General features: G+C 48.2%; 2 long non-coding RNA genes across 2 annotated transcripts; one reads left to right on the plus strand and one right to left on the minus strand.

The window, feature by feature from the left end:
- Window positions 1–12,172: 12,172 nt before the first annotated feature.
- On the plus strand, window positions 12,173–15,479 carry LOC122379001. Its single transcript, XR_006256112.1, has 4 exons — window positions 12,173–12,375; window positions 13,451–13,614; window positions 13,983–14,058; window positions 14,848–15,479. It is a non-coding gene; the product is annotated as an uncharacterized LOC122379001 (long non-coding RNA).
- An 897-nt stretch (window positions 15,480–16,376) lies between these two features.
- On the minus strand, window positions 16,377–19,161 carry LOC122379002. Its single transcript, XR_006256113.1, has 3 exons — window positions 18,893–19,161; window positions 17,797–17,870; window positions 16,377–17,236 (listed from the first exon to the last, which is right to left on the minus strand). It is a non-coding gene; the product is annotated as an uncharacterized LOC122379002 (long non-coding RNA).
- Between the last annotated feature and the right edge of the window lie 6,350 nt (window positions 19,162–25,511).

The raw sequence follows: 25,511 nt of genomic DNA on the forward strand, positions 1-25,511 counted from the left end.
CTCCGCATGTCATCTCGTGCGGTTCAGTTCATGAGAGGATTTCTAGCCTCAAAACCAGTCTCAGAGCGAACCTGGAGAAATGTTAAGAATGCCCTTCTGACCCAATTTGGAGGGAAAATCGAGCCCACTCAGCTGGTTAACCAGCTACAGCAGGCGAAAATGGGACGGGACACTCCCGTCCGTGAGTTCGCCCTCCAGGTAGGTCGACTCGCTCGACTGGCGTATCCAGAATTATCAAGCGATCATGGTACCCCCGAGCAAAAGAAGCTCCAGCATACCATGTTTAACAGAATTGCTCTTGAGCAGTTCACTGCCGGGCTTCCGCCGCTCTTGAGCCGTCCCATTCTGGAAAACCGTGTCACAGACTTCCAGGATGCTGTTGAGTTAGCGGCACATCATGAACAGATAAATGCCAGATACATGAAAAAGTCAACCATTCACGCAATGCATGAATTCGAGGCAGGGTCTCACCCAAACCAAGCTCCCAACAGCAACAGCTCCGGGAGAAATAGCTCGGGCCCTGAAAACTCGCGTGGTCGCAACAGGACCCCAGGCCGGCGCGGTAAACCTTATCGCAACAATAAGCCAGTGATCTGCCATCGGTGTCATAAGCCAGGGCACTATAAGAGGGATTGTCAGGTCGGGATAGGTTGCGAGGTCTGTGGAGAGACTGATCACATTATGGTTGACTGTCGCAACATTGTTTGCGCCCTGTGCAAGGGAAACGGTCACCCTGCCAACAAGTGTCCTTCAAAAAACTCCCAGGGCCCAGCGCCGAGCCGGCCAAACATCAGCTAATGCAGCTCAAGGTCGGGCGGCGCGAGCTGTATGCTCTGGTGGACAGTGGTGCTCCGGTTTCACTGCTCAGTGCGGAAACTTATCGCGAGCTACAGCCAAATGGTGACGAATCTCTTTTACCTCCTAAGGTAAACCTAAAATCAGTGACAGGTCAACAACTCGAAATATTAGGCACGGGAGAGTTGCTTTTTGAGATTTCCGAAAACGTGACGGTGAAGCATCAGTTTCAAATAGCAAAAAATCTACAGCCTTATGAAGCGATTCTAGGATTAGACTTCTTGGCCGACCCCAGTCGACAAATTCAACAAGAGTTGTCAAACTACGTCCTTACATACAACAAACTTCCCATTCGACTTTTCAACTCGGATCACCACCGACCATGTGCAACCGTGATACCGATCAGGGCTAAAGGACGACACCAGTACGTTGGGCCCCATTCGGTAACATTCATCAGGGTTGAGGCCGAGAAACCCACGCCGGACTCTGCTCTGGAAACCGCGGATAATTTTGAATTTCAACCTCACATCGTTTCCGCCGGAGAACCTCAGCCCATTCCGTGTTTATTCGATCATCAGCAGTACCACTCGAATGACCTTTTTGTAGGCTTTCTCAATATGTCTGACCAGGGAGCGGTCATCAGAAATGACGAACCAGTTGGATTTTTGACCTCAGTCAGCGCTCAGCCATTTCATGACCTTGTGGCCACCGTCATCCGAGAGAGGGAGAAGGGAGCTCCCGGCGAGAAGGAGACAAAAGGTTCAGCTCATGAAACCGGCACAGCTGGTACTGATGCATTCTTGAAAGCATTCGAGTACGGTGAGCTGACTTCGGCTCAGCTCAGCGATGTACAAAACATGCTACTTGAGTATCGCGATTGTTTTGTCATGGATGGAGATGAATTGGGTCTGTGTAATCGCGTGATTCACAGAATCGAAACCACCGTCGATGAACCAGTGGTAACCCAACCGTATCGGGTCCCAAAGGCATTGGAAGCAGGGGTCAAAACGCTCATTCAAAAGATGCTTGATCAAAACTTGATCAGGAAAAGCAATTCTGAGTACAGTTCACCAGTGGTGCTGGTCGAAAAACCAGACAAAAGCTTACGTTTATGCGTAAATTATCAAAAGCTAAACGCGATATGCAAAAAACGCATGTTTCCTCTACCAAACCCTGACGAGCTCTTGGCAAAGATTGGCGAAAACCAGCCAAAATGGTTTAGTTCCACGGATTTAGCGGCGGCCTTTCATCAAGTCCCAATTCACGAAGGCGACAAGCACAAGACTGCTTTCACTCTACCATGGGCAACCTATGAGTGGAACATTCTACCCACAGGGCTTAGCTCGTCCCCAATTTGTTTTGCCAGGCTCGGGCAAGAAATTTTTGGAGACCTTCTGTCGGAACAAGGATTAGTTTTGTTTATAGATGACCTATGTATGTACGGGCCAACTTTTGAAGATCACATTCAGACCTGGCGCAAAGTCCTAAAATTACTGAGAGAAAACAACTTGAAGCTAAAGCCGTCGAAGACGCATTTGTTCACACAGGAAGGGCTGAAATTTCTGGGACATCAAGTGGGGCCAGGCGGAATCGCACCGAACCCACAAAAGATCGAGGCCATTAAAGATTATCCAACCCCTGAAAACGTTAAGAATGTCAGGTCATTTGTTGCGCTTTGTTCGTACTTCCGCAAACATGTCCCATCATTTGCAGCACTAGCAGCCCCCTTGAACAAACTGACCAGAAAGGGACACAAATTCAAATGGACTGAAGAGTGTGAAAAGGCTTTCACCGAAATGAAAAATGCCTTAGTGAACGCAAATCTGTTGTCATTCCCTCAGTTTGACCGTGAGGTTTCGCCATTCATTCTAGCCACAGACGCCAGCGATGCTGGTATTGGGGGATGGCTGAGTCAAGAGATTGATGGAGAAAGACGGCCAATCTCGTTTTATTCCCGGACCCTTACATCAGCAGAATCAAACTACAGCACAATAGAAAAAGAAGCATTGGCCATCGTTGCAAGCATCAGGGCTTTTCATTATTATCTCCATGGTAGATTCTTCATACTTGAAAGTGACCATGCTCCACTTCGATACGTCCTATCAAACGAACAAAAGGGAAGGGTCCAAAACACGAGGCTCGAGAGGTGGAAGTTGGCCTTACAAGGTTTGGATATGCAGATCAGATATGTAGCCGGTCCCAAAAACACAGTTGCGGATTCGTTATCGAGAAGCCCCTTACCGATAGACTGGAAAGAATTCCAGAAACTCCCCGCCATAGACGACCCAGACATTGGCATCACCCTCGCTACCCTTTTCACCGACGCCGAAACAGACCAGCCTCATCCACGGGTGGCGGCTGCCGATCCGACCCCTCCGACAGCAAGCCCTGTCGAACCACCCGTCCGCCCCGGCGGTCAGCCTGATACGGGGGCAGGCTCAGAGGTCCTAGGCCAGCTCCAGACGGACGCTAGCCAAACAAGGAAACAAACAGTCGACATCGGAACGCTGCAGAGGCAGGACGACCTCTGGAGCCCTCTGATTGACATCCTGGAGGGCAAACGAAAACGCGGGACGCCAAAGCTCTGGAGTCAACTCCCCGAGTTCCATCTCGATGACTCAGGTGTCTTGGTTTATCAGCCGCAGGGCGCTAAACCACGCAAGGTGGTGCCCACATCTCTCGTTTCACAGCTCATCTCGGAAAGCCACGACCACGCGCTCGCTGGGCATTACCATCCGAAGGCTGTCCATGAAATATTGAAAGAGCATTATTACTGGCCGTCAATGTGGAAAGACATCAAAGCATTTTGTGACAGCTGTGTCAGATGCCACAGCGTCAAAACAAATCACAGAGACAGGCCTGCGCAGCTTGGCACCAACCCACCCGCATATGGACCGTGGGAAACCCTTCATACCGACATTCTTGGACCACTTCCAGAAACCCCAGAAGGATTCAGATGGGTTCTTTTGGTGGTATGTGCCTTCTCCAAATTCGTAGAGCTGGTGCCGCTGAAAGACACCACAGCTGAGACGGTCGCAGAGGCTCTAGTTAACACCTTCTATCGGTACGGCATTCCTCATGAGCTCATCTCAGACAACGGCGTCCAGTTCCGGGCGAAGCTTCTCAAAGAAATTAACAACCTGCTAGGAGTCAAACACATCTTTATTTCGGCCTACCACGCACAAGCAAATTCAAACGCTGAGCGCATGTGTGGGATCGTCAAAAACATGATCGCAACTTCCCTCAACCGCTCACAACGAGAATGGAATCAGTTTCTGGGTGCTACACAGCATGCCATCAATGCTTCCTACCAAACAACAAACAAATGGAGCCCAGCATTCCTCATGTTTGGCAGACATTTCCAACTTCCAATAGAAAAAGCCATGTCATCTGAACTGTCTCCTAACTCAGGCGAGTTAGAAGATTTAGTCACGATTCTGAGGGAACGTCAAGCTGATGCAATTACGCAAGTAATTAGCAATCAGAAGGACGCCCGGAAAAAGCAACGAGAGTGGTACAACCGCCGCGCGCGTGAAAAGGGTTTCGAAATTGGGGATCTGGTCTATGTCTACACGCCTTCAGTTAAAACCGGAAACGCTCGAAAGATGACCGCAAAATGGCGCCCAGGCTTCGTGATTGAAGGAAAGCATCGGAACGGTCTCACGTACGAAGTTCGTAAGCCGGGCTCACACAAACCAGCAGACGCAGTGCACGTGGACCGCTTGAAGCCCTGCCCGCAGTCCCACGTATATCGGGCTGCTGGGAAGGCCGGACGGGTTCTCGGGACCAACCGAGCCGTTCAGGCCCAAGAGACCCTCCGTAGACAATTAGAAAAGCCGGGACGGGGAGATGACGGAGAAACTGACGGATCGACCTCGGATGAGGACAGCCTTTTTCCAGGTCGACGCCAGACCAGGCGTCTGTCGGGGACAGGGACCGCTGCTGGAGACGCCAGCAGCGGCATCACCACGGTGCTGGAGGCGGTGGAGGAGCCGCAGCTCCAGGAGGGCTTTTCGTCCTCCTCGGGAGCAGAGGCCCAAAGTGACTCCACGTCCACAGGTTCCTCAGGAGAGGAGGGGTCGGCACGGCCGACCCGGGGCAACGCCGTGTGGCCCAGGAGGTCCCAGCGGGAAAGGAGACCCCCTGACCGTTATAGTCCCTGAGGACCTATATGGCCGCCCTGAGGAAACTGAGTTGGGAGTAAAGTAAGGATAGTTTAGCAATCAGTTTGCGCCCCACTATGATGGTACATGGCTTCAAGTGTATAAATGTGTTTATAAGGCGAACAGACATTCCAGTGGATATTGATTTCAGTGCCTTTAGCACGGCTATCGTTAGCGGAGAAACAAGTACGCAGGTAGGTAACAGACTATAGGGTTCGCAAGTCGCAAGTGTCTAAAACGTTCTTGATGGTTTAATATTGCTTACTGCCAAACATGCAAGCGTTGCAACATCGGCCAATCAAGTGGTCAGATGCAAGGGTACAGTGCATTAGCTGCTAAAGTTACCGTAACAGAAATGTGATTAAATGTGTTGAATCATTTTGCCTAGAGGACTATGATGTTGTTAATGAATGTAAAGGACGTAGTGGCCTATTTGCTCCTAACCTTGTCCAAGGTACAGCACATTTATTTTACCAAATACCGTCTGCATACCTATGCCTTCCGGCGAAGTCAATGTCTTTTTTCAGTCAGTCTAAATGTAGTGCCATGAATAAGAGTGAGCGCTGCCAGAAGGCCAATAATTGCATCCGAACGCTGAACTGCCGAGACTAACTAGAACGCCAGGTAACGGTCATAAAAGTACAGCTCTATCGAAACAAGCATATTTGAACAACTAGACCAATTCTGCGGCAATGTCCATCCCTGGCCGTTACAAATGACGAGAATTGGGCAACGATGTTCTGAGCGAACTCAGCCTCCCGCGATATCATGACTCACAGAGCTGTCCGGTGTATGGAGCGTCGGCTCTAGTTGCAGTACTTGCAGTGGCAGATAGCCAAGAGCCAAATGGTTGCAAAGACAGCCCAGGCAGCACAAAGTGCACTCCTGCTTGCTCGCTTCTTGGGACCCTACAGCAGTGAAACCCATCGGCGTCCACAGTGGTGGTCTCCGTCTTCAACATGGGTCGACTCCATTGCAGATAGGAGGAGTTCGCGTCAGAGTGAGCTATCACTGTCTGGAAGGTCACCATTAGCGGGCTAAAAGGGTCACAAAGTCATGGCAAACTGTCCAAGCACAATGGTACTGGCACCTGCACACCGGCAGTCTTGTGTAGTCCAATAAATGGGACGGTCAATTACGCTCGGGACAGAGATGCTCGGCTGTCACTAAAATGGCATCAGTGATGGGACGTCACGGAGTCGCCCAAAAATTACATTAATATACATATAAGTTGTACAATGCTTAAGGACTAGAATCCAGTGAAACGTTTGTTAACGTGGCAAGGCAAGGATACTTTGTGTTTAGTTGTCCGGGTTTGGGATAAGGATGCGAATATACGGCAGAGCTGAGAGCGCTACTCGCACATTCAAAAGCACAAGAAGCCAATAACTAAAATTAAGCAAAGTCATAACCAGTTATTACTGAGGCTCGACTGTTTGACGCCATTCCGCTCCTCTCACGACCAAGTTAAATCCTAGTCCACACTGGTTCCAAATGGCCATATATTCTGTAAATGACAAGGAAGTAACGCATGTCATGCAGTACCAAGGCGACAGCAGCGCAGTAACGCAGTAAGAAATATTAAACCATAGTCGAGGATCTAGCGGAAGCAGTACCCGGGGCAGAGCTATACTGAGCTTTGGATCTCCCAATTCAGTTGAAATATCAACATGTCCAGGATTTGACAGGTGCTCTATGACCCACAGATCTACCCGGAGTTCGGAATCGCTCTGTCATCTATATTCATCGGAGGGATGTGGGAAACTTTTCCCCTCCAACGCGGCCAGGCCGTGGCTGCCGCCGGACCCGGCGGACCGCTACGCGACCGCATCGTCGCCCCACCAGCTGATGGGCGTAGAACCATCCCTTCCGCCCCGCATTGCCGGAGGCCGGGGGCGGAATGCGGCAGCGGCCGCGCTGGGCCGCGCAAACATCCGCAGGGGAGGACGCGGCGCGGCGAAACCACGGAGCGGCGCAGCAGCGCGACCAGCGGAGAGTCCATGAGACCCAGGTGCCTCCGCCGGCGCGGGTGGACCCAGCCGGGCCACCTGGCACCGCCCCTGCGAGCTCATCTTCTTCATTACATGTTACGATCACCTGGCCGGCCGACTCCCACCGTTCGGCGCCGCCTGCCACTTGGAGGGGAACAACAACAACCCCCTCTGGACAGCAATCAGGGCAGGCCGGCGGCCGGACGGACCGTTACTAGGTCGAGTCGGCGGCACCATCTACTTCCTCGTTCTGCTCTGCACTGTTCTGCTCTGTCCTGTTCTGCCCTGCCATGTTCTGTGCGCTCTGTCCTGCGGGACTAGCCTTGCGTGCCGCGCCCGAGGCAAATGCCAACCGCCGGAGGCGCGGTATATAAGCTGAGTCCCGCAGTGATTTCTCTCTTCTCGCTCTCCACTCGGGAGTACGTTGGACTGCACAGTGCGCAACGTGTGCGTCCATACCTACGCAGTACGCAGCCATGTAAGTAGAAGCCAGCGGCCCCTTATTGGGGCCTTGTATATAGCCGTGACCAGTGTAATAATGTGTGCACATGTAAATAATTACCTTGAAAACTTGCACAGTCTGTTGTGGGACAAATGGTGGGGGAAGAGAATGAACGGCGAACTGAACTGAACGGCACCGAACTCGGCAAACGTAACATAGAGCGGCTCGGAAGCTCAAACAAACGCTACCATTTGAACGTCACAGTTAACTTCGGCACGCCACGCTACCAACAGTAATCCCAACCGTAGCAATGACAGAAATAAGGAACGTAACAACTTATAGAGAGAAAAAATAGTTTCACAATTTGGAACCAATTGGGATCAAATGGAAAACACCATTTGAAATCAAATGGAAAAGTATGTATAAATAACCTTATGCTCATTCTTTGCACTTTTTTGTTGAAATTGAATAATTAAACAAAATCATGCACAATCACATCATCGTCATTCAAAATCTCCATTGAAAGAGTGTGTAAAGACGTCGCTGATTTAAAAATATCCGAATCAGTGGAAATAAGGAACCAAAAGCCATGTTTGAACACCCAAACTTCATCCTGGCCACTTCTGCAGCGTCCATCGTACACCCCCACATAACTATATTGTACATATCCACAAATTGATTGTGACAACTACTGTCTGATTGTGCCGTTGATTTAGGCTGCGCCAAACAATGTGATGGTTCATGCAGATTCTATATTGTTATTTTGTATATTGTATATTGATCTTGTGTGTTGTATATTGTACATGCATCGTAGATATCATGGACGGCGCATCGTTATTTCGAGAGCCATGTATATATGAAATTATTCTCTCATCAAGGAGCTGATTGAAGCGCTGCACGATTTATTGATTGATGGAATCGAATTTTGTTTGTTTGTGTCGACAATTGTTTCTGTACATTCTGAAGATGGCGCAAGCCGAAATATATCAATGATTTTGTTTAATTATTCAATTTCAACAAAAAAGTGCAAAGAATGAGCATAAGGTTATTTATACATACTTTTCTACTTATGATGATGCTCAAAGATGCCATTGCTCGCCTACAACAACTTGAAATCAAATGGGATTTATTTTCCATTAGGAAACCATTTCAAAACCAATTGGGACCAAATGGAAAACACCATTTCAGACCAATTGGGAAATTACCAATTGGAAACCATTTCAAATGGTCATGAAAACCATTAGAACCTATTTCAAACCATTTGACACATTTGAAACCAATTGGTAAATCCTAATGGTTTCAAATGGTATTTTTTACTGGGTAGGTAGGGGCACCACTTCGATTTTCAAAAGGGGGCACGGTGCCCCGGTGCCGGGTGCCCCTCCCCGTTCCGCCGCCCATGGTGAGTGATGTAATTAACACTTTGGTTTCAGTTTTTTTTCAGCCTGATGACTGAGTGCTGACCGACCTAAGTGAGCTCGGAGCGGGACAGTGCAGCAGCGTGAACATTGCATGATAGTATGATGTTTCATTGATATTCTGGAACCACTTGAAACAATGAAACCTATCAGTTATTACTTATTTAGTCAGTAATCATCCTGGAATGATACGCGGCAGCGCGGCAGTATGTACAGTCTGTCTTAAAAGTACCGCGCGTAGTGACGGTGGATCCATCAAGCCTGACCGAGAAAGGGTCTGCTTTAATTTGAAAGTCACCGATCCAGGGGCGGCGGATTCGGGGGGGCAGGGGGGGCAGCTGCCCCCCCTGGCAAATTCGTGGGGGGGCAAAAGTATCTTTTTGCCCCCCCATAATTTGTGACAAAGCTTAGACAAGAAACCATATACCTGATTATGCTGTTCGATCATCTGAAGATGTAACCAGATGCCCATATACTTTATCATACGTTGCCTTTCTTAAATGGCAAGCGTTCGCGTCCGATTGAGGTTTTCCTCTCTTCAACCTAGTTTTGGAGGCATTATAAGCGTCAACGTGACGCAGCGGCAACCCAGGCCTTCAGTGACCGCTTACAGGGGCGACGGATACGGGGTGGCAGAGGAGGCATCGTCCCCTAAGAAATTTTTGGAGGAGGGGCAAACGTATATTCTTTCCCCTCCATAATTTGTGCCCTAAACACGAGGAAAAGTTCCATAACCTGATATTGCTGCTATGCGCTCCTACAGTTTGTTCAACGGTGCCTTTTGAATGTGTGTAAATGCTAACCAGTTCCGCTTTATATCATTTTTTTTTTTTGTCTTTTCAGATTCGATTTAGAGATAGTTTTTATGTGCAAGAGACGCAACTCATACCTTCAGTGGTCGTTTGCCGCTATTTTGTACCTACATAAATGCCAAATCGCAAGCGAGCGGAGACGGAGGGGCTAGCCATTCGCTTGCGGGTAGTTAGGACTAATGAGCGCTCATAAAATAAGCCACTCCCGTGATTTTTTTTCGAGCGCAAACAGTTTCCAGCGCATAAAATGGTAAACACCGAGGTCGTACACATTGACCACATTGACCAATGCACGATATGGTATGACACCCAAAGACCAGTCATCAGAGATCTGCTTTGGGCCAAGGCCCTAACTTTGGGCATTCGGAAGAGCATCAAACACGAATAGTAGCGGCGGAACACCTGGGCACTGCCGACTTTTGGTCCCATTCTTTCCATGCAACGCCCATAGCGCTAACGTTAAAATGTCAAAATCAAAGGGGGCGCGGTGCCCCGGTGCCCTCCCCATTCCGCCGCCTATGAACACGATAGCAAAATCTAAGGCATTTTGGAAAAATGAGTATGCCCCGCAGCGTCCGATAACTACCACCTTCCAGTGGGTCAAGCCAACGGGGCCCAAGCCTATAATGGCACTTAACGATAGCACTAACCTTGTCTCACTTTTCGTTGAAGTCTGTTCCGAATGGTTTCGGCCACAGACTGGCTGCACTGAAGTCGTTTGGTATGTGCAGCTGAATTAAAGCCACATGAGGCGCCCTGACACCAGGATGAAGCTGGGTTGGAAATGTTCATGGGTGAAACTTTGACATCACCATTGGGGTCCCAAACGTCCAAGGGGGCCTCCATTTAGTGGGGGCCTCCAAGCAATTAAGGGCCTCCAATTGCGGAAGCGGTAATTTACGAACCACGCCAGGGCCTCCTCTAAGAAATTTTCACTGGGGGACCAGAGGCTCAGAAGCCAAACCTAGGGTACCCCCAAATCCAGTTTTCTCATCGGATTTAGGCCACTTATTTTTCGTCACAGCTCTGATGCCATGAGTTATTTTTTTACCTAATATTGATAAAGAAATGGTAGGTCACCTGACCCTACTGGTGGATCCAGGCCAGCAGGGTGACATTGTATGTAAATATCGGATCCCCCGCGGCGTCCGAAATCGACGAAAAATTATGGCTTTTTCACTTTTGACAATAAAACACAATGCTTTTATTATAGAAAAAAGAAGAATTTAACGGCACAGGCATTGCGCAAAGAATCTAGCCGACCCCAGAAAGTGTGAGGGTTAACCTTCGCCCGCACCTGGGGGAGGTTTGCCATCCCCAAGTTCTTTTTTTCTGCTCTACACTGAACATTTTTAAAGCTAGAAACCTTTTTTTTGTATAGCTGCTTTTCTATCTTTTCTCAGCGTCCATTGAAAATTTCAAGTTTCTGTGGCTTTTGGGTTTGGAGATATGACCTTGTTCTTCAGGTCATGTCATGTCCTAAATGACGAATACCCAATATCTTGCGTTGGCTATGGGCCTTGTGAGCTTTTGACACACTGATTTCGGCTTTTTTGCCAGTCTTACCTCCCACCTATCATTGAACATGTTATTCTGCGATGTACCTACAGATGTCAGGGTCAGGGTCAAGGTCAACCTAGTTCATCTAAAATTATTGCGCTTTAGGCAAGCTGAATTTACTTTTCGTGAAGTTTCTTTGACTGCATGTTTAGTAAAAGCTTTTCAGTTCATGATCTAATGTAATAGTGACACACAAACCAATCTGTGCACACATCAGTACATACACAGACAAACACAGACATACAAACACATATCATTGACCTTGACCTAACTTGACGTGAAATGACCACAGCCAGCAAATTAGTCGGATAGTGTGGCAAAGAGCTGTTCTAGCTGGCTTGGCACTAATACGGCAGCGTAATCGGTATATGATGGGTTGGCCCGCTGCTTGTGTAGGTATCTTATTCGACATCACCACAATTTTTTCTTACAAGATTTTAAGCTTCGCGGTCGAGAGCAACAGATTCTTTGGGAAGAGACGAATCCAATGATACCAATTTTACCTCATCAGGTCAGTCATTGACCTTCCAGGTCAGGTCAAACTTAAAGGAAAAGGGCCACCTTTAACATGGGGATTTAAACTGAGATAGCCATCTTGTAGCCCGTGTCCGAAAACCTACTTGTCCACCCTCTTACGGCCGATTTCGGCCTCCATTCGAAGTTATCGGCAATTTTAAAAGAAAATATGCCAGGAATGCGTCCTTATCCCAGGAATGCGTTCTTATCCGACAATACAGCCACCCGCGGCGAGGCTTTGGTTTTTAACCAATCAGCTTGCAGCAGTACTGATCAGGCACGGATCCCTGTACTAGCGAGCAGACCATGAGCAGTTGCGTTATTTTTCGTTGTCTGTTCTGGCAATCGGCCGGCGGATGAACATCCGCAATCGAATCTTGAATTCCGTCGCGCTGATTGGTGATGAGTTTCATGAGCTACTTTCATGAGGTCTATGAAAGTAAACCTATGCTATGCCCTGAACAGATGACATCTCGTTTGGTAGCCAATTGCTAAAATGTATTTTTATCTTACGCAAATGTATCTTTTATCTTTATCATATTTAATACCATGGCTCTGATCCGAAATCAGGGCATTTTTGTTCGAACAAATACCTATAATAACGATGAAGAAGTGTGTGATCTGCGGAGCAAACGACCTACGTCGGGTCGGGACTGATATGCGTGTGACTGTGCACAAGTAAGTAGGTACCTAGGTACCTAAATTCTTATTTATTGCAATGGCTCTTCTATTACTTTTGTTTTCACAGAACTCTCCCCTGGATTAGCAAATCTTTTTGAACTGTTCAGGCTTTCACAACTGAAATGCCAGACTGGATAAAAAAACATAAGTTATGCCGAATATGTCAGGCGAAGTGGCGTGATTGCGGCATTGCCCCGAAAATTTCATCGCACATCCAGCATAATTTTGCATGCGTCAAATTCAGCGCATGGTGGCAGCTGAATTTTTAGGCGCAGGGTGACCGCATGGCGCATAATGTTCATGCAAATGGCTGTCACCGAATTTTTTGACACGCTATGGTCAATCTAGCAGCAGACTTGCCCTGCGGGCGCTGGCAGGTCTGAAGAGAGTCGGAACTTCTGGCCTGGGCCTTGTTTCACCTTAAGATTCTACAGTGTGCCACACATATTGTGGTATTGGGTTTTCATGGGAACATTAACTAATTCAGACACTCAGAAAGGGAAGAGCGTCTGACTCTGAGGCCCCGGAAGGATCTGTCTGCTTGATATAGCCTTGGTCGGTAGATATGCACATGTGCTTTATGTAAAAGTGGCTTAATTTTGGTGCAAACAGGCACCCAACTTCCAGTGGAAATCATGCACTGGAATTTCAGCTCAAAATTGCCTGCTTCAAATTTTGGCGCATGAGGGGCTCACAGGTGTCCGGCGTAGTGTATGGATGTTTTCCAGTCTGGCTGAAAGGTAGAACTCAGACACATTTATCCAGCCCTTCAAATCCCATTTCCTGGTTGTGGTAACACCTACCTTTCCATGGGGGTTTGGTTCATCTCTTGTCTACACAGTTTTCTTTCACTTATGTGCTGACAAGAAAAGGAAACTCACCAGAGCCCAGTTTCACCAAGTGCGGTAAACTCAATTTGGGGTAAACTACCAAACTACCCCACTACTTAACTACAAAAACTACCCCAAGTTTACCGCACTTGGTGAAACTGGGCTCAGTGGAGCTATTCAGCTTAATACACAGAGTATGTGTTGCATGGACTAAGCATGTGTTGACCCTTTTTTACTTTTAGGTTCCCGCTAAAAAAAGAAGTACAGAGAAAAGTGGATGAGGGTGTGTGGCATGACCAATGAGCCAAGACCACATGACCACTTAAACTTAACAAGAAGTGCGCACCATGATAAGCACAGTCAAAAACGTTTGCGTCTAAAGAACAGTGCTGTGCCGGATCAGAATGTAAGTTATTTTTTAGAAGTGATGAAAATGCCTGCTATATTGTTTTAGAAAAAATTATCAAAAGACTCTGAATATTGTTTTTATAACACTTTACTCTAAAGTTATTCCTAGTACCAGACATTACAGCTTTAGTGCAGAGTCTTTATTTGTGATATTTTTAGCCAAAAATTATTACTAGTACCGAGCCCTTTCAGCTTTACAGCCCTAGTACCTTGCCCTTATTTTTTATATTTTTTAGCCATTTCAACCTAACCGAATATCTGTATGTTTGTATGTTATTGTTTTGATCAGTATTTTAACTCGTATGCTACTTCCCTATAGGTAAGTTTTATTAAAACATGTGGTAACGGTGTGCTGATTTTTTACAGATTCCGTGTACGCCTTGGGTTGCTGTCACTGCTCGGTCACCCACAGATGAAAGTGATCAAGAAATGGATCACTCAGGTAAGATTCAAGCGTCCTTTATTTTACGTCCAAATTTGAACGCAATCGGCCCAGCCGTTCTCGAGATCTGGAAGCGCCCCCCCCCCCCTGCACGTGCGCACGTGCAGTAGCACCCTAACCGCAACATATGGGAATGCATTGCCTGGTGGGTGCCTACTGCCTACCTGTATGCCAAGTTTCAGCTAAATCGCCCCAGTAATTACAGAGTTATTGAAATGGGAACAAATTCGGTACCTCTTCTTTTTGCATTTTGCACGTGCAGTGGGGGTCACTCACATAGATCAAGAGCATCCGACCTTTGGTTGAAGGGGTGCAGCTACCCTACAAAATTTACCGCAAGACCGCCCAAGCGGCTGCTGAGATATGAGCCTCTCAAAATCACTTCTTTTGCAATTTTGACAAATAACACCCTTGACTTTTCACGTGGCACGTGCCACGACGGTCCCTGAAATGTATCAAGAGTAGTCAATTACGGGGTAGAGGGAATAGGACTACCCAACAAAAAAAAGACCGCAGGCCAATCGGTCCAGCGGTTGCTGAGATATAAGCCTCTCAAAAGCGTTACAGGCCGGGCCGGGTCGGGCCGCTCATACTGAGCTTTTTCCGTGATATTGAAAAGACTTCGCTTCGCTCGCTCGCTCGTAATTAACAATTCATGGTTGACTCTATATGGATTAAGCTAAGTGATTGCGCTCTATTAGCACACTATCTAAGTAGCCCTTAATTGCTGCCGGTGCGTGGACTGTGAAAGTGAGCCGAGCTGTGACGCAAACCGTGCGCCTTTTTCAGGTGTGGGATCACTCGTGGAAGTTCACGGCGGATACGGAGCCGTGCATGCAGCTCTGGTTCGATCCTGCTCAGGGAAGCCCCAATGACGCCGTGGCGCGCATCTGGGCATCTGGGCCAGGGCGCATCGCGGCCCTGGCGGCAGCGGCCCGCTCCTGACCCGGTCGCCCTGTGCTGAGCACAGAGCGCCGACTGAGGTCAGTCTTGTGATCGAGCTTCCGCGCCGGAGGTGGAACAGGTGGAGCTGGCGGTCACCTGCGCGGGCACGGCAGCCTGTAAGCCGTGCCGAGACGAACCGCGACACTCTTGCTAGATCTGCACCCCATTGTAATCTTCTGTAGTCGATATTCGGTAGGTACTCAATGCTCATTTTTTTGATATTAGACGAGTGGCGTGTTTTGATGTTACATTGGAGACTGCTGTCTCGGGTGGCCCGACAGTGTTCGATTGTGGTGTAATGTAGAATCGTAGATACATAGACGGGATGCCGCGGCTCGGATTCGTAGCTGGACTACCATGTGCCTGTCGATTGAGATGCTTTGCCTGGCGATTGAGATGATTCGGGGCGCGGCCCCACACTGACGCCATGGTGCAATGAGTGACTGGCGACAACTAAGCAATTATGTACTTTTGTAGAGCACATGTTTTCATGGATACGAGAGGCAGTCCTTTTTTCGCTAGCAGTCATTTGGTTCACGATACTTTCGATACCGACAAATATGTTCGGGCGGCCGGTCCGTCCACAGCTAATGTGTGCTTGCCCGCCGATGCCTAACGGAGCGCTGTGCTGTCTACGCTCACTGGTCGCTGGCCCGAGAGCCGTTCGGTTGCTGCTGTTAAAACAGTTCTCACAAAAACACGCTGGCTGGCTGCCAGTTCTTCACCAATGAGAGGCCCAGTAGCATCAGCAGGTAGCATTGTTTAATATTACTATTCCATTTTGTTTACCCATATGTCCGACCTAGAGCCGACTGGTAGAAAGCGGCAACCGAGCAGCCCTCCGCAGCGCTGCAGATCATGTACGCTCGATTATACACAATATATGTGTCTTTCTTGCACACAGAGACATGACGTTTTGTAGAGCTTTTATATCGCTTGCGGCTGAAATGAATATTGTACATTTTAGAGCTTTCATATACGCGAGAAAATATGGTGCAAAAAAAAAAAACATTTATGAAGCCTGTTGAATTTTAAGTTGTTGGGGCATTTCACAGACTGTGTCGGTGGGCAGGGCAGCCCGGCCCCGGCCGCCGCCGCCGGCGCCGCCGCCTCCTTCACTGGTATGTGGCAGGGACGGAAGCTTCGTATTGATATACCGGGGTGCAACTCAAGCAGCATATCACCTATCAAACAACCTTCGGTTATGAAGTGAATGAAAACTAAATATTATGTATAACTGTGGTCTGCGCTGCGGTGTTTCCAAAGTGGAGGAAGTACGGGGAGCTGGACCCAGACTCGATGAGCCCTCTACTACGGATCTGGGTCTTCGCAGCTGATCGTCTGTGAATGAGAGATCATATGATACCAATGCATACCGAACGGATCAAAAACAGTGCCATTATATATTTGCAATTCTACAGCTTTACGTAAGCCCATCCTAGTGAATGCATTAATAGATTTGACAACTGACATCCGGTTGAAGGCGTTTTTTTTTTCGGCCAACAGCCGGCCAGCAGTTGTTGCAGGCCGGCCTCGTTGGGAAGCAGGTTCATTTTCCGACAGCCACTGCGTGCGGAAGCACTCTCTGATGGCGCGGACGGCGCGCGCCGGCTCCTGTTTCTGTGACGTGTAGAGGCGGGTGTCGAGCAGCTGGGCGCGTAGCGGGCGGTCCTCGAGCACGCGGAACGCGGCCGGTTGGCGCGGGTACAGGCGCTCCCTAAACAGCAGGCCCGATTGGTGGCAGAGTCGAGCGTCGCGGCGCGGCCGCCGTCTGTTCCAGCTCGGCGTCGGCGCGCCCCTCGGCGAACAGCAGGTGCAGCTGACGGTCGGCCAGGCAGAAGCCGCTGATGCCAGGTGTGCTGACGTCGCCCGGCCGGCGCGGCGCGGTGCCCTCGGCCGCCGCCGGGCTGGGCGGCTCGTTGAGCTGTTGGATGAGCTGCAGCACGCCGCTGCGCTGCAGGCCGCGCTGCGAGACCACGGCCAGCAGTCGGCCATAGGCGCAGCGCGCCGGCGCCGGCCGCGGCAGCAGGTCCAGCGGCACGGCCAGTGACACGGAGACGGACAGCTGCGCCGCCGACTGGAGCAGCTGCAGCGGCCCGAACGGCGGCTGACACGTGCCGCGCTCAATGTCGGCCGCCGGCGAGGCAGCCGCTCCGGCTGGCACCGCTGTTAGCGGCACCTCCACACTGAGCAGGCGCACGCCGCGCGTCAGAGCAGAGACATCCACCACCACCTGCCGCGCACACAGAGGGCCAACAGTGGTGACAGCGCGCGGCGGGTCAGACCTCACAGTGGGGATAGCGGCAGCGGGTCAGACACCCTTATAGAAACAGCACGGGGCGGAGCCGACAAAAGAGGACGAGGAGACGGTCATACAGCCGACTGAGGTCCGGGCACCGACTGACTCAAAGTGCTGAACATGTCACACATTTCTAAATGGCTTCTGTAGGACGGAATAGTGTCTCTTCCTTCCAAGGCTTCCTTGCAGAATAATATGGAAAGACACAATTTTACAAGTTGTGTTTTTATGACATAAGTTCTTTATAACATTTCAACACGCAAACATCATACCTTGACAATTGTTCACGATGAAGATCATGCAGGAACATTTCATATTTTGTCACCCTTGATTATTTTGTTGATAGTGATGCGAAAGGCAAGTTACTAAAGTATATTAAAGTATAACTGAAGTATAGTTACTAAAGTACCTGTGACCCCCCCCCCCCCCTGAGCAAAATCCTGGCTACGTGCCTGGAAATAACAAAGCACATCCTATCCTTTGATGCCACTTACCAGCAGCTTTGTGCACTACCAAACAGCCACCTTTGGGCCTTTGTTGTTCTTGTTTTGGGCATTGTCAGTGGTAACTGGAAATAATCAGACATGATGGTCAGAGTAGGGAATGTGACTACAACAAAAATCATTTGATTCCTTTCCTATAATATAGACATGATTTAATAGAAGACCTTCTTCTTAAGAAAGTGTGTCATGGATACCAGCTAATCTGTATGGTATTTATATCCAGTATTATCATATAGGTATAACAATTATCACCACCCGCCACCAATGAATGTAGGTTTTAGGTTGTAGGTTGTAGGTGGTAGGTCAGGTATCGGTAAAGCTGGTGTCACCATCAGCGCTAACCGGTAAATGTGTAGATAAAAGGAAGCTTAAAAACAATCTAACCTAACCTAACCTTACCTAGTACCTACTGACCTACAACCTACAACCTACCTACCTACAAGTTACAACCTACCAAACTAATATACGCTGACAGTGATGCCAGCTTTACCAATGCCGTACGTTGTAGGTTGTAGGTAAGGCTAGGTCAGGTAAGATTATGTTTCATTATATATTTACTGAGAAAACGGCTGAATGCTCTTGAGACGTGGCTATACATTTACATTTTGTAAGTAATTTTCAGGTTTCAATGAATATTTCCTAGTGGAATGTTTTGAAAACCATTCTAAATGATGACCTCTAGCATTCAATAGTACTTTAAAGCTAATTAACCACATCGCCAATGCTAGGTCACATTGCATGCCTACTTTCACCAGCAGCTCCATGGGATGTATGATAGGCAGGGGTAAATGAAATATTTTTTATTAATATTCTTGAAGAAAATTATAGGCATGAAAAGAAGATGATCTGCCTTTGAGATTGATATGTGATGCTGCCTACTCTGGAGGAACATAATCATAATAATTACACCACAATTACACAATCATAAAAAATGCAATGTAACCAAACAGCCGCTTATGCCGCAAAATGAGAATCAAGCCAATCACTGAGGATAAACAATTTCAAACCACCAAAACTATATTCTTGCTATTCACCAATAATCCCAAAATAGCGTTCCATGGCCATTATATGCATCTTTCACCCTTACCTCCGACAGATAACTAGCGCCACGGGCAGACACACGGGGCGACAAGTTGTTTACAACCGCTACAGTCCGACGAGTCTATCCTCCTCAAGGCTGATTGGCTTGAGTGTGACGTCATTGCTATGACATCATTCAGTAGCTGCGGTAGAGAGTATAAACATAGTACCAATATGTTAAATAGTTTGAAATACTTTTTAGCGAATTATGCACTTCTGGCACCGGTTTTGAAAAGAAAATGAAAAATAATAATGTCAAAATAAAAACCAACGATATCTTCATATTTCAGGAAGGTGGCACTTTTCCTTTAAGAATGTTGCTGTTTGGGGTTACCGTTGCCCGTTGGAATATCACGTGCGCTGCTCATCATATACCGATGACGCTGCCGTATTGTGGTGCCAAGCCAGCTAGAACCTCTCTGTCACACTATCCGACTAGGTTTTTGCTGGCTGTAGTCATTTCAGGTCAAGTTATGTCAAGGTCAATGACATGTGTTTGTATGTCTGTGTGTGTCTGTGTGTATACTGATGTGTGCACCGATTGTGAATGTGTCCATATTACATGAGATCATGAACTGAGAAGCTTTTACCAAAAATACAGTCAAAGAAACTTCACGAAAGTAAATTCAGCTTGCCTAAAACGCAATATTTTTAGACGACCTAGGTTGACCTTGACCCTGACCCTGGCATCTCTACATCATCGAACAACATGTTCCATGATAGGTGGGAGGTAAGACTGGCAAAAAAGGCCGAAATCAAGGCGTCAAAAGCTCACAAGACCCATAGCCAACGCAAGATATTGGGTATTTGTCATTTGGGTTGTGACATTACCTGAAGAATAAGGTAATATCTCCGAAATCAAAAACCACAGAAACTTGAAATTTTCAGTGGACGCTAAGAAAGGATAGAGGAGCAGCTATAAGAAACTTCCGACTTCTAGCAATCAAAATGTTTAGTGCAGAGCCGAAAAACTACCTGGGGGGGGGCAACCACTGCCTCCCCTCCCCATGTGCGGGCGAGGATTAACCCTCGCATGTGTGCGGCGTTTTCCAGCTTCTAATGTGTAGGGGGGGGGGGTCGGTTGGACCCCCCCTTGCCGTTTGGCCCCTGATCGAGCTAGAGCTTCGCGGAAAAAACGAGCGTGTTGCCCGTGACGAGAGGAAGCCGATCATACCCAATTTTAAGGTCCTAGGTCATTGGTTGACCTTCCAGGTCAGGTCAATGACCCAAAGTCGGGAAAATCAGGACCTATTAGAAAGTCGTAAAGTGTGGCTGCTATGGGGTTTTTCGGGGTGCTGATCACGAATATCGTGTTAGTTTTGATCACAGATGATGTCTTTAAGCATTTGGACCAGGTCGGGTCAGGTCAGGTCAGGTCAATCAGTAGGCGCCGTGACGGGTATTCGTAGTACGAGTCAACCGCCTCTGACAGCTTCGTAACATGTTACGAAGGCACCAAAACTACTTCGTAAATGTTCAAATGGTTGCTAAATTCGAATTCAGCTCCAAAAACTAGCCTAGAAACATGTAAAACTCGAAAAAGTGAACCGAGGTCACCCGAGGCCATCAAAGGTCAATGACCTGACCTGACCTTCAGGTGACCTTGACACCCACCCTAATGCATGGGAGCAACATCAAATCACATGTTTGAACGTTTGAAACCACGAAAAGCTTGCAAACGCGCGGCTAATGCCAGCCGACGTACGCCGAATCGCGATTCCGGCCAAACATGGTCTCAGAAAAGAGGTCACAGGTCAAAGGTCATTTGGGTCAGGGTCATGAAATTTTCAGGGTAGGTGTCAAATTGATCAATGCGAGGGTACTGAAAGTTTCGTTGCGATCGGCCGCTTTTTACGCGAGTTATTCGCGAAAAACCATGGGGGGGGGTCCATCCGACCCCCCTACACATGCGAGGGTTAAATAATTTGATTATCAGGAAAATAATTTATTCGACAGGTATTCCAACAGAGTCCCGCTTTTTATAGGTGACCTCCGATTTGTGTAGCATCTAAGTTGCCCAGGGGGCCTCTTATTTGTAGGTACAGTACAGAGAGCCTCCTACTTCCACTACTCGCACAGAGGGCCTCCCTCCCCTCCCCTCCTAGTGTACATACAGCTAAGCTTCTACAGGTCGAGCGCCGGTCTCTTGTACGTACAGAGAGCCTCTTACTGTTACAGAGGGCCTCCTGTTTGTCTAGGGGGCATCCTATTGGTTAATGGCGCCTCCTATTTGTCCAAGCGGCCTCCTATTCGTCTAGGGGGCCTCCTATTTGTCCAGGAGGCCTCCTGTTTCTCCAGAAGTTCCCCTGTTTATCCAGGGGGCTTCTATTTTCCAGGGGGCTTCCTCTTTATCCAGGGGGCCTCCTACTTGTTCAGGGGCCTCCTATTTGTCCAGGGGCCTCCTATTTATCCAGGGGTCTTTTATTCGACCAGGGGTCTCATATTTGTGCAGGGGCCTCCTATTTGTCCAGGGGTCTCCTACTTGTCCAGGGGCCTCCTTTTTTAAGGGACTCCTTTCTGTTAAAGGAGCCTTCTATTTGTCCAGGGGGCCTCCTATTCGTACAGAGGGCCTCTAGCTCCTACTTGTCCATGGGGCCTCCTATTTGTTCAAGAGGTCCCCTATTTGTCCAGGGGGCTCCTATTTGTCCAAGTGGCCTGCTATTTGTCCAGCGGGCCTCCTACGTGTTCAGGGGCCTCCTATTTGTCCAGGGGGCCTCCTATTGGTTAAAGTAGCCTCTTATTTTCCAAGCGGCCTCCTGTTTATCCAGAGGGCTCCTATTTTAAGGGGGCCTCCTCTTTATCCAGGGGGCCTCCAAATTGTCCTGGGTGTCTCCTTTTGTGAAAGGGGCCATCTGTTCGTCCAGGGGGCCTCCTATTTGTCCAGGGGCCTCCTAATTGTCCAGGGGGCCTCCTTTTGTGAAAGGGGCCTCCTATTTGTCCAGGGGGCCTCCTTTTGTGAAAGGGGCCTCCTGTTTGTCTAGGTCTAGGACCTTCTATTTGTCCAGGGGGCCTCCTATTTTTGCAGGGGGCCTCCTATTTGTACAGAGGGCCTCTTACTTGTCCATGGGGCCTCCTATTTGTTCAGGGGACTTCTTTTTTGTATGTACAGAGGGCCTCCTATTTGTCCATGGGGCCTCCTATTTGTCTAGGGGCCTCTTATTTGTCTAGGGCCTCCTATTTGTCCAGGAAGCCTCCTGCTTGTCCAGAGAGCCTCCTATTTCTCCAGGGGGCCTCCTGTTTTCTGGGGGGCCTCCTACTTGTTCAGGGGGCCTCCTACTTGTTCAGGGGGCCTCCTACTTGTTCAGGGGGCCTCCTATTTGTCCGACAGGGCCTCCGATTTGTCCAAGGGGCCTCCTATTTATACAGAGAACCTTCTATATGAACATCGGGCCTCCGTTTGCAAAGTAGCTGGTGCGTCTCGGGGGCCTCCACTATTGGGGTCCCAAAATGACAATTGGGGTCCCAAATGTTCGCATTGGGGTCCCACATGGGACCTCGAAAGTATACAAAGTTACACCCATGGAAATGTTTCGTCTTTGCAGACATCACTGGCCGCTGATTCTCGAGTGCCTGAACCGGTAGATGTCGTGGCAAAATTTGGTGTGATGATTTGAACCTTACTGCAGTCAGCGCACCCTAAAGCCCTAATAAAGAAACGCCCCACCCAGAGCTTCTGGATTCTCGTTCTAGGCCACCGTTCCTTCACGGTAAAAGGTATAGCAAAATATGGCGAAATATACGGAATAGCAATTTTTTATATATTACCCAGTTGAAAGCCGTGAAAACATCATTTAATTTACTTACCTGGGTCAAACAATGACATTAAAACCACACAAATATTTGCTCCCCCTCCTCCTGGCCCCTGCATCGCCCGAAATAGACAAAACGTACCTTATGTTTCCTAATAATAAAACTTTTATCAGGATTTTTTTTGCTTTATAGGTTCTGTTCAGCAGTAAGGAATCGAAATCCGAGGAGTTTTTGGATTTTGGACACTTTTTTTGGGGGGGGGTATGTCCCCTACAGCGTCGAAAACGCCTTTCTGGATCCGCCTATGACATCATCTCGACTGGGATCTTGCCCCCCCACGCCAAAATCGAATCCGCCGCCACTGCACCGATCAATTGACCTAAGGGAATGGACGAGGATGTCCATTGCTTCGGTGACTCAAATTTAGCAGTCCTTCATAGGTCAGGCTTGATGGATCCACCGTCACTTTGCGCGGTACTTTTAAGACAGACTGTACATACTACACGTTATGGACGTAAAGTTTTAACAAAAGTTTTAATGCAGCAATAAAAAGTTTACTCTTCTTGGCTACCAAATGCTTTTTTTTTTTTTTTTTTTTTTTTTTTTGCTCGGTCGGCCTAGTGCCATACCCGAGCAGGGGGCAGTTACTCCGGCAATTTTCGCCGGGCAGCAAGTCTTACGTTAAACCGGTTTATGTGAACCCGGTAGCAAAAACAACGTGGGATCCTATCTTAATGTGGAATCAAAGCTAAGGGAGGTACTTACGTGTATAGCCAAAGAGCCGAGATGTCTGGAGTCGCAAACACAACAGTGGGAATGACTTTTATTAACAATACATAATAGGCATAATAGGCATGAACACTTGTGAGCTGGTGTCAGTGTAATGGAGCCGGGAAGCTTTCATCGCACTGACAGAAGGTATAAGACCTTCTAGGCTCCAGCCCCCCGGCGGGGCCTTGTTGTGGGGTGTAATGGTCGGGAGAAAAAGTCCTAAATAATAAAAAACCCGACGCCTAACGCAAAGGGCAAAAACCTCGCACCTAAGCCAAAACGGCGCGAGGGAAAAAGCCCTGTAACCGCGATTAATTAATGTGTGAGTTTGGGGGTGAGCCGGGAGACGAGGGCTCTGATTAGCGTTTTAGGGGCGGCAGCCGCGGCCCTAACACGCTAAAGGCTCTTGATGATCCGAGCGTCGGCGAGAAAGACGAACAGAAGGTCGTGGATATCCGGATGAGTGTCGCCCAGGAGAGTCGGAAGGTCGAGAGAGAGTCCATGTGTGTTAATGTATTGTACTATATGTCTGCGGTGTTGGTGTAGGTGTGGGCAGTGGAGGAGGAAGTGTGAGATGGTGTAGCGTGGGTGGTCGCGGCAGTGGTGACATATGGGTGGAGGTGCTCTGTCCAGGATGTAGTTGTGGGTGAGTTGTGTGTGGCCGAGCCGGAGCCTGGCTAGGACTCTCTCTTTGATCCTTGTGTTTTGATGGGAAGAGTAGAAATGGCAAAGTTTCGGTTTAATGGAGAAGAGATGTGGTGTATGATCATCTATCCAGCATTTTTGGCGGTATCTCTGGAAGGCACGGAAGAGCGAAGACAGAAAATCCGGAAGGGGGAGAGCGAGATGATTTCGAGATGGGAGATGAAGACCTTCTTTGGCTAGCTTGTCCGCTTTTTCATTCCCCTGTATTCCAACGTGGGACGGAATCCACAGGAGAATGACGTGTTTGTTTTCATCGGTAAAGCCAATAATCATCTTTTTTATTTTATAAACGATTTCGTTTTTTTCCATTTTTCTGTGAGCTATTGCCTTTACCGATGAAGCTGAGTCTGTGCAGATCACAGCCTTTTCTATGTTTTTCGATGAGACATATTTGAGTGCTGAGTGAATGGCTATCAACTCAGCACTAAATATGCTATGGTCGTCGTGTAGCCTACTTGTTTTGTTATGATGGTCAGATGTGACAGCGGCTGCCGTCCTCCCGTCACAAACTGAACCATCTGTATATATGTATGCATAGTCTTTATGTTCTTCTTGATGCTCATAGAAAAGTTGAATGCTTTCTTCTTTTGTGACTTTTGATTTTGCCTCTGCGTACAGGAATGCAATATTCTCTATGGCTGGCAGAAAGAAAGAAGAGATGGGTGGCCGATGAAAAATAGATGGAAAATCCAACTGGAAATCACTGAGTGTCCTTTCTATGCGATAGGCGATTATCGGGTATTTGAGTTGGGCCGTTGTGGGAGGGTCGTCCGTATATCGCTTGGAGACAATGCGGTGCGAAGGCGAATAAGGGGACAAGAAAGTGCGCGCATAGAAGCGAAGGAGTTGGAGTTTACGGCGGTGAGAGAGAAGAGGAATATTACATTCTGCGTGGAGAGCCTTGATATTTGTGGTGCATTGGGCTCCTGTAACTATACGCAGGGCCTTATTTTGTATAACTTGAAGTGATTCGATCTGATTAGAAGCTATATCATCAAATAGAAAACTGTTGTAATCCAGGATAGGACGGATTAGGGAAGTGTATAGGTTAAGGAGGGTGCTGCGATCAGCACCCCAATCCTTTCCTGCTATACACTTAAGTATGTTGAGGCGCCTAGTGCAACGCATTTTAACGTCTTCAAAGTGATGTTTAAAGGAGAGTCTACTATCTAGTGTGATGCCGAGGTATTTGAACGTTTTAACGTATTTGATAGTTTGGTTCTTTACTTTAAGTTCGGTATCAAATTTAAAACGGGACTTATGGGAGAATATAAGTGCTACTGTTTTGCTGGGCGACAAGACTAGGCCCCATTTATCGCACCAGCTATGAATATCCTCCATTGCGTTTTGAACGGAGGCAAAAGCCGAGTCAATGTTTCTTCGCGTTACCCAAATGGCCA

This window comes from Amphibalanus amphitrite, unplaced genomic scaffold (assembly GCF_019059575.1).
Source record: "Amphibalanus amphitrite isolate SeventyFive unplaced genomic scaffold, NRLGWU_Aamphi_draft 000069F_arrow, whole genome shotgun sequence".
NCBI classification, from domain to species: Eukaryota; Metazoa; Arthropoda; class Thecostraca; order Balanomorpha; family Balanidae; genus Amphibalanus; species Amphibalanus amphitrite.